This window comes from Vombatus ursinus, unplaced genomic scaffold, assembly GCF_900497805.2.
Source record: "Vombatus ursinus unplaced genomic scaffold, bare-nosed wombat genome assembly UNPS02014837.1, whole genome shotgun sequence".
Lineage (NCBI taxonomy): Eukaryota > Metazoa > Chordata > Mammalia > Diprotodontia > Vombatidae > Vombatus > Vombatus ursinus.
The window spans coordinates 3,657,517-3,672,233 of NW_020954615.1; the positions used below are offsets into that span (position 1 = coordinate 3,657,517).

Genomic DNA, 14,717 nt, shown 5'->3' on the forward strand with positions numbered 1-14,717 from the left:
ATAGATAGATAGATAGATAGATAGATAGATAGATAGATAGATAGATAGATAGATAGTTCAATCCAGATATTAGTGTGGAAATTGCATCTATCAAAGCATATTGACAACATATAGTCTTAGAGAGTTCTCTGTGGGCCCTTTTGTGACACTGCCCATTAAGAACTTGGACCTAGTCTTCTTGTCTTCAAGGCTATCCCCCTCTATCCATTAAGCCCCACAGTCTCTCTACAGTGTTAGTATAATAGCATTGTTATTACAATCACATCCTACAGAAAAGGTAGGAAACTGCACCACCATGCTAGTTGAATAACTTCATTTATAACACGTCCCATTGTTCATCACTGCTCCTATAATATTATTTAGCCTGATGGCCTGTATTCAGAAGCAGCTAGGTGGCCTAGTAGATAGAGCACTAAACCTGAAGTTAGGAAGACATGAGTTCAAATCCTGCTGGAGAAGCCTGGGAAAGTCACTCAATCTCTGTCTGCCTCAGTTTCCTCATCTGTAAAATAAGATAAAAATGCACTTACCTCCCAGGGTTGTTATGAGGATGAGGTAATATTTGTAAATGCTTTGCAAACTTAATAGCACTGTACAAATGCTATTAATATTACTGATATTAGTTGGAGAGAACCTGTACTTGGTAAACATCAAACACAAGGAATGTAGGAAGTTCTGCCCTGACCATGTAGGACTTGGTGTCAGAAGGAGCTGAGTTCAAATCCTACTTCTAACACTTGCTAGCTGTATAATCTAGGACCTCCCTGGGCCTCATTTGTAAAATGAGGGGGTTAAATTAGATGATCTTTAAGGTTTGCTGGTTTTAAATCTAAAATTTTCTGATCCCTCAGTTGTCTCCAGACCAGGATAGCTGAACATGAATCGGTCAGCTTCCCTAGTTCAGGGCAGCTTCTTAATGGAAAATCCAGAGGCATACTCCAACAAACCAAACACTAAGACCTGCCTCCCCTGGATGTGATCAGAATCTGGCCCCCAGTTCTCCCCCTTCAAGCCCAGCTGAGGAGGCCCCCAACACCCACACAGGCTCTCCCTGGGGTGAACAAAAGAAACCCGAGCTGCCTGTGAGGCTGAGCTGAGGCGGGGCTCATTCTTCAGGCCCTGACCCTGCCATGGTCCTCTTGATCATTGAAGCAAAGAACACATGGGTTAGGATCCCTACACGTGTAGGAGGGGAGGAGGAGGGGGAGGAAAAAAAGAGGAGGAGGGAAAGCCGAGAGAGGGAATGAGGAGGATAAAGGGAGAAGGAGGGGGATAGAGGGCTGCATACTTTCCACATGATGCAATGCCAGGAAGCAGTGGGAAAGCCCAGGGACTCTGCCTTCCCTGACATGCTATCCCTGGGTTACTAAAATTCATGGGGGGAGCAGATCTCAAAACCCATGCTCTCAGGCAGGCAGCAGCTTCCCTGATGCTTATGAGCACCCGAGGTCATCCTTTCCAACCCAAAACTGGTTAGCAAAACCAGTTCCAGTTCATACCTGGCATCCATCCACCCATCCACCCATCCAGCTATCCAGCTAGCTAGCTAGCTAGCTAGCTATCTGTCTGTCTGTCTGTCTGTCTCTCTGTCTCTGTCTGTCTATAAAGAGGGCAAGATCAGAGATACAAAAACCATGGGGGTAGTGAGGAAGCATTAGCTCTCAATAGCTCCTTTTGTCAATAGCTCCCACGGCTATTAGCTCCCCAGGGTCCCATGGCTCCTCTGGGTTCCATTACCTTCCATCCAACAAGCATTAAGAATTTACTCTGTTCCAAGTTATGTGCTAGGTACCAGGAATACAGGGAAAAAAGCAAAACCATCTCTGCTTTGAAGTACCTCCCATTCTAATGGCTCCATACACTCTGTCCATTGAGAAGCAGATATGGAACGCTTACCAAGCAAATATAAAGCAGTGGGGGAGGAGGGCAGGTCACCCTAAGGAGGGAAGGGATTCCTAATCTCAGGTCTGTGAACTCTTTAAAAAATATGTTTTGATCGTTGTATTTCAATGGAGTTGGTTTCTTTTGTCATGCTATGTACTTTATTTTGTGCCTTTGGGACTGTGACTCTGAGAAGGGGTCCACAAGCTTCCCCAGCCTCGCGAAGGAGTCAAGACCTCCTGGGAGAGGGGACCGAGCTGAGCGCCGAGGGGAGCTGAGGATTGTGGAAGCCGAGGTGAGGGGCAGCACCTTCTAGGCACAGGGGGCAGCAAAGGCAGAGGGGGGAGACGGGAACGGGATGACCTGGATGGAGAACAGCAAATGAGCCAGTCTGGTGGAATGGGGGGGCAGTAATGTGTAACCAGCCTGAAAACAATAGGCCGGAGCTAGACCACGTGAGGTTGGGGGAGGGGGCCGAACAAGGCTTCCCCTCTTTTCAGTCACCTCGGAAGCACCTCCCTGCCAGATTTCTCAATACCTGCACCCCACCTCTCAGCTCCTTTACATCCAGTTCAGTTCAATTCACAGAATTCCAGAGCTGTAAGACACCACGGGAGCCATCTACTCCGGGCCTCTGCTTGGAGAGTGTGGCCTCCCCAACATGAGGGTGTGCAGGCTCTCCTTCCAGAGTGCCCCCCCTGAGCCCAGCCTCACTAGGAGTCTGGGAGACACAAACTGTAATTTACCTCCAGGCTTTGAGGAGCATCTCCACCTCTCAGGATCTCTGCACTACTCCGAGCCTCACCTCATTCCCTGCCTCCTGGAGGACGTTCTTCCTGATCCCTCTAGTCGCTGTACTAGCTGCCTCCTCAAATAGTCGTTTACATATACTTACAGGTTCACCCATTTTATCTTCCAAGTGCCAGTAGAATGTAAGCTCCTGGAGGGCAGGGACTATTTTTATTTTGTCCTTATGTGATTGTCTTACACATGATAAGCACATTTTTAATAGCCTGTTAAATCAGATTAAGTGAGAATCTCTCCCAACCTTATAATTTTGCTGAGGGCTGGCTCTGTCCCCCTATAGTCTCTAGAAGACCATTGGAAAACAAGTCGTTTCTCCCAGAGAAATCACAGAAGACTCACCATTTCCTTCATTTCATAGATGAGGAAACTGAGGTCTGTACAGGGGAAAGGGCTTCTTCAAGCTCAAGGCTAGGACTTAGGGCTTTAAACTCCCTCTCTGGAGCTAACCCACAAGAAAGCACTCCATGGGACTGCCTTAATGTGCACCGTAGCTCCTCAAGCTCTTGAGCCTGGGGTGTCTTTAAGGTAAGTGACTGAAGTTGCTGGGGGCTCTGGGGAGGAGAACAGTAAATCGGAAGAAGAGAGAGAGGAGAAGAAATTGGGGCAGTTTGAAGCTGAGTATGAATGAGACAGAATGTCCAGTAGTCTGTTCTAATCAGACCATATCTATAGTTCGCCTTTGATTGGCTCATTTTAGGAAGGAGATTGACAAATTGGAATAAGAACCCCGTTCTAAAAGTCTAGCTGATTTATTGATGTCAACTGATAGTCATGGGGAAAAGACTACTTGCTGGTGGGGACTCGAGAGCGATGGCATTAGAAAAGACTGACCCCAAGCCCTCAGAGATGCCCTTACAGCCTTGATGTGCCATAGCAGCAGCCCTCTGAGGACTCAGCCTGCTGGTGTGAGTGGGAATTGGGGGAGTAACTTCACAGCAGGCACTATATGGGTCACATAAAGATAGGGTGAAAGAATGGGGCATGCTTAGCTGGAGAAGTAAAGATTTTAGGGGGCATCTACCCTTGGGTATTTGGATGTGCTAGAGGAAGGATGAGACACCTTCTGTTTGACCCCAGAGGGCAGAAGCAAATTTAGGCTCAAGGTCAGGAAAAAACGAGTTAACAATCTGAGCTGTTCAGAAGTGGATTGGGCTGTCTGGGGAAGTGGTGAGTTCCCCATCACTGGAAGTCTCCAAGCAAAGGCCAGACAAACATTTGTCAGGGATATAACAGGATCCCTGTTCAGGCGTCGGTTGCAATAGATGGCTTCTCTGTGATTCTATGAACCTCCCTACACTGCCCCGCCCCCCACGGTATGTTATTCTGGGCAAGGCAGCCCAGTCTGGAGCCCTATGCAAGAAAGTTTGTTCCTGATGTACCTAAAGGATTCCATTATTCAACTGCCTTGCACATAAAAATGCCCAGAGTGTAAGAACGTAACTTAGGAGATACTGCCAGGAGTCACAACAGCTCAGGATTAGAATTAATCTGTAGATAATCATATTAATTAATCAATTATTAACCATCATTCATAGTTCTACAGAGCTTTGAAAAGACTGCCTGTCACAGGTCAAGGAATGATTAGACTTTTTCTGCTTGGCCCCAAGGGCAGAATCAGGAGCAGGGGGCTGGGGGGGAGGGCAGGAAAATTCAGAGAAGGGATAGCCTAACAATGATAACAACCCCAAAGTGGGAGAAGCTGCCTTCCCAGGAAGCAGCACCAACCCATCCCAGAAGGTCTCCAAGCAAAGGCTAATGAATGAATGGTGCTCATTGACTAGCCCTCAGCATGGGCTCCAGTCGCTTGACAGAAGCTGAGGTCTAATGGCATTCCTCAGTTGGAAGCTGGAGGCCTTGGTGGGGGAAGGGCTGGGGAGGGGTCCTGCAGAGCAGTTATCTTATACCCTCCCATCCAAACAAACACTTTGACATCCAAAGGGCTGGTCCATTTGGCATGGGGCCAAAGAATCGTGCCTGACCCAGACTATTTCTTCGGAGAGGAGGGGGCTTTCAGGGCATGGTGAGAGAGGGAGCCTGCCCAGACCGAGGTTTGCCACCTCCAAAATGAGGCCTTTGTCAGCCTTAATTGGCTATGACCCATCGGGGTTCTCTCTCAGCTGCCTGAGGCTCCTGCTGGAATCTCAATTTAACAGAAATCTTTTCTGGTGTGGGATGGGCTGTCCTGGGATTGTGACATCAATCACTTGGCTTCGCAGGACTCCAGGTCCAGTTAAAATAACTAACAAGATCAAAGTAGCTCTTTCAACTCTGAGATAAGAAGACGGTGGTGGGGGGAGGTCATAGACCTAGAAGTCACCTCAGGGGCCATTAACGCCATCTCCTATTTTTTACCAAGGAAGGAAATTCAGGTCTGCCTGACTCCAAAGCCTAGTCTGGATCCACTGTGCTACCATGTTTCTGAAGGATGCTATAGGTAGAGTGTTGAGACTGGAGTCAGGAAGAGTTGAGTTCAAATCCAGCTGTGTGACTCTGGGCAAGTCACTTAATCTCTGCCTCAGTTTCCTCATCTGTAAAATGGGAATAATAAAAGCACCTATCTCCCAGGACTAAAGGAGAGGATGAAATAAGATTACATTTGTAAAGCACTTTACAGACCTCAAAGAAACAGAGAACCACATTTTTGCTGTTATCAGTTACACTTGGGCAAAGCCAAAAGATCTGAAAAGCAAAGACTAGAGGAAGACTCCGAGAGCTGAGCTGGTCAGCCTGGGAAGATCTGAACCTCCCCTCAGACTCCCCTCTCTGGTAAGGGGGAGGGAAAGCATCTAGAAGTTTGCTCAATTGAATTGAATCCCATTGGCTCCTCCCAGGCCAGCCTACCCCTAGCCAAAGCCCAGGCATGGCAACAGGTGTGTCGGGCTGCCCTAGAGAACCCAGGAGGAAGACAAAAGAGGGTCTCAGCTTCTCTTCAGTGGATGGGAAGTCACAGCCTGAACCCAGAAGATGGTTTATTTTAACATCTAGAGGTGCATTATAGGGGACAAGCAACAAATAAACACATACAAGTGACTAAAGTACTGAAAATCCATTGATCACAGGATGTGACATCCGGGAGGGGACTTGGAACATGGAATATAAGAGCAGGGAGGGTATTTAGAACATGAATAAGGGGAAGGGTCTTAGAACAGAAAATGTCAGAACTGAGGGGGGGGATAGAACATAGGATATCAGAACTGTGGGGCTTGGGGGACCTTAGAACATAGAACACTACAACTGGCAGACCTTAGAAATCATCTTTTCAAAACCCACTCCTGTTTTACAGATGGCAAAACTGAGTTCCAGGGGGAAGTGCCTGCCTAAAGGTCTCCCAACTCTTCAGAGGGTGAGCAAAGACTTCAAACCTTCAATGTGTTGGGGCACCCAGCCCAAAGGCTTTCCCATGATTCCCACACTGCTCTGAGCTGCTTAGAGACCATTAAAATACCCCAGGTTAGGAATGTGTAGCAGCCAACCTACACAGAGGGAGAGAGAGAGGAAGGGAGGAAGGAAGAAGGGGGGGAAGAAGGAAGGAAGGAAGGAAGGAAGGAAGGAAGGAAGGAAGGAAGGAAGGAAGGAAGGAAGGAAGGAAGGAAGGAAGGAAGGAAGGAAGGGAAGGAGAAAGATGGGGGGGAGAGAGAGAGGAAGGAAGGAAACAAACATTTACTAAGCACCTACTATGTGCCAGGCACAGTGCTAAGTACTTTACAAACATTTTCTCTTTGAGCCTCACAACAGCTATGCTGCCATTATTATCCCCATTTTTTTTTTGACAGCTGTGGAAACTGAGAGGTTCCTTAGGTCATTTGCCCAGGGTCACACAGCTAGTAAGAGCTGAGGGAGATTTGAGTTCAGGCTGATAACCTGTATGAAGGGCTTTGCCAGATTCAAAGCACTTTATCAATGTTGGCTATTACAATTACATATGTTGGGGGTCCAGTTCTGTGATTTTATTAGTGTAGAAACTCTCCGCTAGTCCTGAGCAAGGACTACTGGGGAAGGCTGATGCTTGGGATACTAAATTAAGTGACTTAGAGGTTTAGTCAGAGGAAGGGGAAGGGGGCACCTAACCTATAAAATGACTAACCCAAGGTCATCCTGTTGGCAGCCTGCATCTGTGGCTAGATCTGCACCCAGGTCCTTAAGTCTCCCAGGCTCATTCTCTCTCCTGCCAGCCTCAATAACAATGACCACAATAATCAGCTAGGATAATAACACTGCACTCTCTCACCAGGGCATTTGGGGGATCAAATGACATGATGGGTGAGAACACTGGAAACGTGCTCTGTGCTCTGGAAGCACAGAGGGACAGCTTCATAACTGCGACTTTGCTCCCCATCATGGGGCCAGGCCTCCTGACCCCCCCCCCAATCCACCCCAGAATCCTGACCAGTTCTGCAGGGCAGCCATTTCAGGCTCAGAACTGGGACTTCTGGCCATTGCTATTGGGTCATTTTCTTGGCCAGAATCAAAGCTGACAGCTGGATGAAACCAGAGACAAACCAAGCTGGCTGTCTGACAAGACTGTTTGGTAACAGGGAGCCCTGGGCTGGGTGGGAGTCAGAGGAACTCTGTTCTAGGCTTGGCTATGAATGTTGAGGGGCATCAGGGTGGTGCAGTGGATAGAGTGCCATCCTGGGCTCAAGATGACCTGAGTTCAAATCTGGCCTCAGACACTTACTAGCTATGTGACCCTGGACAAGTCACTTAACCTTGTTTGCCTCAGTTTCTTCATCTGGAAAAGGAAATAGCAAACCACTCTAGTATCTTTGCCAAGAAAACCCCAAATGGGGTCACAGAGAGTCAAACACCACTAACAACATAACTTTTGAGTAAGTCCCTTCAATTTAATTCACAAACATTTATTAATCACCTGTTAGGTACAAGACCAGAAGCAGTATAGCACAGGAAAGGTCCGTCTTAAGGAGCCAGCAAGACCCGGTTTCGAGTCTTAACTCTGGACACATACTGGTTTTCTGATTTTGAGCTAGTCACTCAAATTCTAAGACCTAGTTTCTTCATCTGTAAAATGGGGATAATAACATCTGTAATCTATCAATCTATAAGCATTTAATAAGCCCCACTATATGCCAGGCACTGTTGGGTGTTAGAGATATAAGATAAAAATCAATCAACCTACAAGCATTTATTAAGTTCTAGCTGTACACCAGGCACTAGGTTAGGTGCTGGGGAAAGAAAGGAGAATGAAACAGTCTTTGCCCTGAAAGAGGGTATAGTCTATTCATAGTAACTATTGCCCTGAAAGCCGCTGTGATGAGTCAGTGGACAATGGGTAAACTTTGGAGACTAGAAAACCTGGGTTCAAGTGTTGCTGCTGACACACACTGGTGGTGTCATTTACCTTTTGAGTGCCTAAGGCCACTCTCTAAGACAGGTCTGGACCAAATTTCTGAATGGGCAAGGTGCTGTGGCCTCAGTTTCTTCATATGTAAAAGAAGGGTTTGGCTTAGCTGACTGCCAAGATTTTGTCCAGCTCTATTAATTTGAGACGGTCCAAGGTACGCTCATCCAGTGACCAAACCCTTTGCCACCTCAAGGTATTGTTAGTAACATGTCCCCAAAAGCTTTCCCAGGGCAAAGCAAAACCCAACCACGTCCTCTCCAGGCATCAGAAAGTTCATTTCCTTTGCAAAGTTTTTTCTGCCCTGACAAATTGGTCTGAAAGGACTAAGCGCTGGCAAAGAGGCTGACATACTTCGTGGCCAGGAGCCCCGCTGCTAAAGAGACTGATGGCAGTAGGTACTGGATCGTCTCCTCTCTGGAACCCACCATGAGGCTCACCCAGTCTGCCAGGGGAAAGAATTTCCCAGTTACTTAAAAGACTGAACACCGAGTTTGGAGTTGGGGGATCTAGTTCTACTGTATACCAGCCTTCTGACTGCAGGCAAATCACTACCTCCTTGTACCTCAGTTTCCTGGTCCATAAAATGGGGATAATAATATTTGTGGGGAAAGTTCTTCGCAAAGTACTAAATCTTCAGCTCTACAAAGGTGAGGACAGGCTTTTATTTAAACTTTGTATCTCCCCCAGAATCCATCAAAGGACTCTGCCCTCACACAGTAGGGGCTTAGTAAAGGCTTGATAAATAAACAAGTGAGTTGTACAGAGCTGTAGAGACAAGTCACTTAACCTGTCTGGACCTCAGTTTCCTCGTCTGTCAAATAAAGGGGTTAGATTGGATGATCCCTTTTGTCTTTAAATCCTACGAATGCAGTATTATTAGAAAATCAATTGTACCTAAAATGTGCCAGTAGGTTCAGAGGGACCATGGTACCATTTTCTAACCTTCTGGTGTTGAGACCACTTCAGAAGGGCCAAAGGCCCCACCCCACCCCCAGCCCCACCCCTGGGCTTCCTTAGGCTCCCAGCTCCTGCTGGCCTTTGCAGGACTCTAAGAGAACCTTTGGGTCACAGATTTAGAGCAGGAAGGGGCTTCAGAGATCTCCTAATCCCATCCCCCCATTTTACAGATAATACTGGGACCCAGATATGCTGTGTGACCTGCCCAAGGTCACGCAGAGAGTAAATGACAGAGTTCCTCCTACAGCTCTCTTGTATATACTCTGTACAGTGCATTCATTTATTCAGCAAGCCTTTATTAAGTACCTACTGTATGGAGGCAGAGAGCCCTTCGATGAGTATGGGAGATGCTGTTTAAATAGTGTCTCAAGTGGGATTTGAAGCCAGATCCTCCTATCTTCAATTTCCATCTCTTTCCCATAGACAGTGATGCCTCACGATGTCTCTGGACATAAGACTGCCTGTGGCAAAGGAGCTCCCATGTCCTGAATACCCGGGATTCAGGCATCTTCTGCAATATAAGCTGCAGAGGCTCTGACCAGAGAGCCAACCGGTCTTCTTCCTCAACAATAAACAGGGCCATTGAAGGTCCCAGTAAACAGTCTCTGAATCCCAGAGTCCGAGTAGGAAGGGAGTTCAAAGGTAACTTGGTCAGCCCTTACCTGAACTCAAATGGCCCCAAGCACATAACCCCCAGGGGCCACTGAGCCTTCCCACTGTCTGTCCTGAGTGCCGACTCTGAGCCCAGCTTCGATGTCATGGGATACACAGGGGTGACTCCCCCCGCCCCCAGCTTATATTCTACTGGGGAAGGGAGGCAGGGAGGGGAGCAAAGCAACACAGGACACTGTAAAAACATCAGAATGAATGAGACTGTACAGAACAGAATGAGAGGGGCAGTGTGGGCTGGAGTCCCACCAGAGCATATTAGCCTATAAGTAGCCTTGCAGATCAACTACTGCCCTTCTTTTAGGGATAAGGGAGCTGACTCAAAGACAGGCATTCAGGGGTTAGCGGCAAAGCTGGGACCCTCACCCGTCTCCCCCGATTCCATTTCCCACTACTCCCCAAGGTCCTAGCCTCTGTTTCTCCCCCATACCCCGATTCCCTCAGTCTTCTCTTTCCTCTGCTGCTTTCTGGGTTGGGTCCAATGAAGGGATTAAGTGGTCCAGAGATGAGAGAGAGAGAGAGAGAGAGAGAGAGAGAGAGACAGACAGACAGACAGACAGAGTATGATTGGGGGTGTGTGTGTGTGTGCACGCGCGCGTGTGCCTGCCTGCCTTCGTGCCCAAGCGTGCCCGAGCCAGCTGTCTAGGATGTGTGCATCTGTGTATACGTGTGACACTGCCCAGGGGGATCAGTGCCAGCCCTAGCCCCCAGCAGCCCTGCCCACACAGCGGGGAAGGAGCCCCGGATTACGTTAGAATCCACCAACAAGTATTTGTTTAACACCCATTAAGTGCCAGGCTCTATGCTGGACAGCGCTGGAGTCACAAAGACAAAAAAAAAAAAAAACAGTCCCTGCCCTCAGGGAGCTTACACACGGGGGAAACATCTGCACAGCCAAGAAGATAAATACATTTAAGTAACTACGGGTAATGGGGAAGCGGTGCCTCGCAACTGGAGGCATCAGGAAAGGCTTCGTGGAGGAGGTGGTACTGGAGCAAAGTCTTGAGGGGAACAAGGGATGCTAAGTGGCACAAGTGAGGAGGGATTCCAGAAACAAGGACAGCCTGGGAGAAGGTCACCGGTTGTGTGACCCTGGGCAAGTCCCCTTCCTTCCCTGGGGCCTCAGTTTCCTCATCTGTAAAATGAGGGGATCGGGACACATGCCTTCGAACGTCCCTTCAGGCACTAAATCTTTAGTGTAGACGCCTCTTGTTTGCCCCTTTTGCCAAAGGAGCGCGCTGAGGCAGGCTATCCCTAGGGTCCCTCGTAGCCCTGGCATTCCGTGATTCTAGCAATAACGCACCCTTCCTCGCCCCGCTGCCCCCCTCTCCGGCTCCCCAGCTTCCCCTGCGTCTCCCCCGGGGTGGGGCTGCGGGGGGCGAGGGCATGGGCACTTACCCAAGGTTCGGAGGCTTCCTGGGCGCGGGCGCCGCTCTCTGGCTGCCCCCTTGAATCTGCCCTCCTGCCCCCCGATTTAGGAACTCCCGCGCTCCCTACGCTCGCGCCCCGTTCCTCGAAGAGCCCAGGGCAGTGGCTGCGGGGGCTGCTAGTGCAGTGGCTGCGGGGGCTGCTGAGGCAGTTGCAGCAGTGTCTGAGTGCTAGCTCCGGGAGCCCCTGGCCCCGCGGGGAAGCTGCTGCTGCCTCGGTGGCTGCCGCTGCTGCCCTGGCTGCCCGAGCGCCCGCGCCCTCCAGCTCCTTTTCACTGGCGCCGCCCAGAAAACCCCTCCCCGGACCCACCCCCTTCCCAGCCCAGGCCCGGCCCCCTTTTGTTCTAACTTCTCTGCTGGGCTGCCCCTCCCCGAGCCCCAGCACAGGCCCAACAGGGGAGGGAAAAGCAAGGGAGGGATTGGGGCGCCCCCTACCCCTTCCCAGCTCCTTCACTCCCAGGGGTCGCGAACCATCACCACTATCTTGAGCTCTTCTGCTAAAGACCACAACTCCCATTTCTGATGAGACTTAGAAAGCCCCTTCCTCACCGCTCCTCTGGCAGGGAGGTGCCATCGACCGTCTCCAGGCCTTTGCACTGGCTGTCCGTCATGCTTGGAATGCACTCCCTCCTCACCTGTACCTGTTAGAACCCTTAACTCAGGTTAATCCCATCTCCCTAAGTGTTTCATTTGTCTTTGTATTCTGCATAGGACAGGGACCGGCACAGAGGAAGAGATGAAAAAATGTTTCTTCATTGATAGATTATCCTCATTTTGCAGACAGGCAAACGAGCTCAGGCCTGGGAAGTGACGGGGGCACACTGGGGCACAGAGGGGCCCAGGCACACAGCAAGCCCCGAGAGGAATCCACGCCTTCCTGACCTGAGGTCCATGGCGCTTTCCAATTTCTGTCTGACTCTGAGCACTGCATTTGGAGCCAGAACACCTGGGTTCCCAGATCCCAGCCTTTACACTTTCTAGCGGGTGTGACTTGACAAATTGCTCCAGCTCCCTGAGGCTCTCTGATTCTCTGCAGGCAGCCGCAGCACGAGGAGAACAGAACTTTGCAGGACGTCCTGTACCTGGCCCTTGTAAGGAAGGCACTGGGGAGGGAATCCTTCATGATGCTGGCACAATCGGCTTTCTTATACTGAGGGCTGGTCTCGGCTCTGAGTTCTGAACTGGTTACATGAGCAGACCTTTGGGAAAGTCCTGTAACACCTATTTCCTCATTCATAAATGGACGGGGTGGTCTGGAGGACTCGAAGGTCCTTTCTAGATCCCATCTGTGATTTTAGTCAATACCCGTTCAATGGATGTGGCTTTACCCATGGAAATGACGGGAAAGCCCATCTGCTTCGCTCCTGCATCCTAAGGACCATAGAACCCTGCCTCTGCCTTGTTTTGCACTCTCTCCTTTATTCGAATGGGAGCTCCTTGACAGCAGGATCTGTCTGGCTTTTCTACGTACATCCCCAGCACTCTGCACCGTGCTGGGCACATAGTAAGCACTTTATGCTTCACTTCCCATCTAACTGCATTCCTCTGGACTTTTCTATCATTCCCCCGGAGCCTCTTCATTCTGGAAAATCAAAATCAATCACTTTAGCCATGGAACTCAGACCCCAGTCAGCACCCTCTGCCCTGGGGCCTCTCCCTCTGATTAGAGGGTGTAGAGTTCCCCTTAAAATCTCCAGGTAAGGAAGGCAGCCGGGCCAGCCACCTCTTCACTTCCCACCAGGCTCCTCAGGGTATCTCCATCGTGTTCTTATCCCTGACAACTTTCCTCCCCTCCCCCTTCAGCTTCCTTTTGTGTGCCTTCTCCTATTAAAATGTGAGCTTCTTGAGGGCAAGAACTGTATCTTGCCTTTCTTTGTATCCTCAGAACTTGGCACATAGTAGGTGTTAATAAATGTTTGTTAACTGATTCATCCATTTATCTGTGCATTCATTCATAGTTGCACTTCAGCTTAGTGTGAAGTGTCCACTGGAATGTCCTAAGGGCTGGTGGCTGGCATTGTGCTGTTAGACAAGGTATTTGGATATAAGCTTGGATATCATACTTATCAAATGTGAAAAGGGCACAAAGTTGGGAGTTGCCACACCCACTGGGTGGTAGACCCAGAATTCAAAGACTTCAGGTCACTGGCCCAGCTCTAGCAAGATGAGATTTGATAGGAATTAAGGGAAAATCTCACACTTGGGTTTAACAATTAATTCCAAATTCACAAGTGTGACATGGAGGATGTGTAAATGAAGCATGGTTTTTCTAAAAAAAGAAAAAAAATTATGGATTTTTGTGGCCTGCATGGAAAATGGGAGCCAATGGCAGCTAAGCAAGTGAAGACAGCCTTAAACTGTGTGGAGGGAGGCAAAGAGCCCAGGAAGGAGGAAGTGATGGTCACTCTATCCTCTGCCCTGGTCCGGGCCCAGCAGGACTGTCGTGGTCAGCTCAGACATCATCACCTGTTAGGAAACACACTGACAAGCTGGAGTGTCCCAAAGAGAATACCCAGGGCGATGAAGGGCTCTGAGCCCCTATGGGCTGCACTAGGTTGGAGTGAAGGACATGGGGATGTTTAAGCCAGTAAGAGAAGGATTAGAAGAAAGGCAACAGTTGTCTTTGGATGGTGGTCCCTTGGAAGAAGGCATAGGCTTATTCTGCTTGGTCTCAGAAGACATATCCAGAAGCAATGGGCACAGTTGCTAAGAGGCAGATTTGGGCCAGGTGCCAGGAAAAACTTCCTAATGATCCGAACTGTCCAAAAGTGGAACATATTGTCTTAGAGAACTAACAAGCAGCTAGGTGACGAGTGGGTAGATTGCTGGGCTTGGAGTTCAAATCCTGCCTCATATACACACTAGCTCTCAATCTTGGGCAAGTCATTTAACCTCAATGAGCCTCATTTTCTTCATCTATAAAATAGGGGTGATAATAACACTCACTTTCCAGGGTTTTTGTGAAGCTCACATGAGATAACATATATAAAACGTTTTGCAAACCTTAAAGCACTATAGAAATGCAAGCCAATGTTTTTATTAGCGGATTCTTCCTCTGTGGAGGTGTTGGAGAAAAGGTTGGACCACCACTTGGCAAGAATGTTGCCGGCAACTACTTCTTCCCTAGATTGGACGAGATGGTCTCTGGGTTCCTTTCAACGACCAGATTCTGTGATTCTGGTCTTTCTACTCCCCTGCTCCAAAGTCTCTAGTGGCTCCCCAGTGCCTCCCAATTAAAATTTAAATTCCTCTGCCAAGCCTTCAATATGACACCACCCTACTTTTTTCAGACTTATCTACTCACTTACGAGCATAATTCCATTCCTGCTTCCCTCCCCTGCCCCCATCACTCACCCCAAATCAATCAAACCAATAAGCATTTACTGAGCGCTAACTGCTTCCAGGCACTGTTCGGTCACACACAACACCTTGCAGTTTCAAGGCTTCCACACCTCTGTCCCAATGCCTGGAATGTACTCCTGCGACTTAAATGCCACTGCCTCCATGAAGTCCTCCTTGATCCACCCAAGAAGGCAGGCACTATGATTATCCGCATTTTCCAGATAAGGAAACAGAGGCTCCGAGGGATGAAATGACTTGTCCAGACCTACACA

At 49.0% G+C, this 14,717-nt stretch overlaps 1 protein-coding gene across 1 annotated transcript in view; it reads right to left on the reverse strand.

The window, feature by feature from the left end:
• LOXL2 (lysyl oxidase like 2) overlaps positions 1–11,322 on the reverse strand; it is a 142,188-nt gene extending 130,866 nt beyond the window's left edge. The window contains exon 1 of the mRNA XM_027840025.1: positions 11,075–11,322. The gene's annotated coding sequence lies outside the window, so the exon portion shown is untranslated. The remainder of the gene's footprint in view (positions 1–11,074) is intronic.
• Between the last annotated feature and the right edge of the window lie 3,395 nt (positions 11,323–14,717).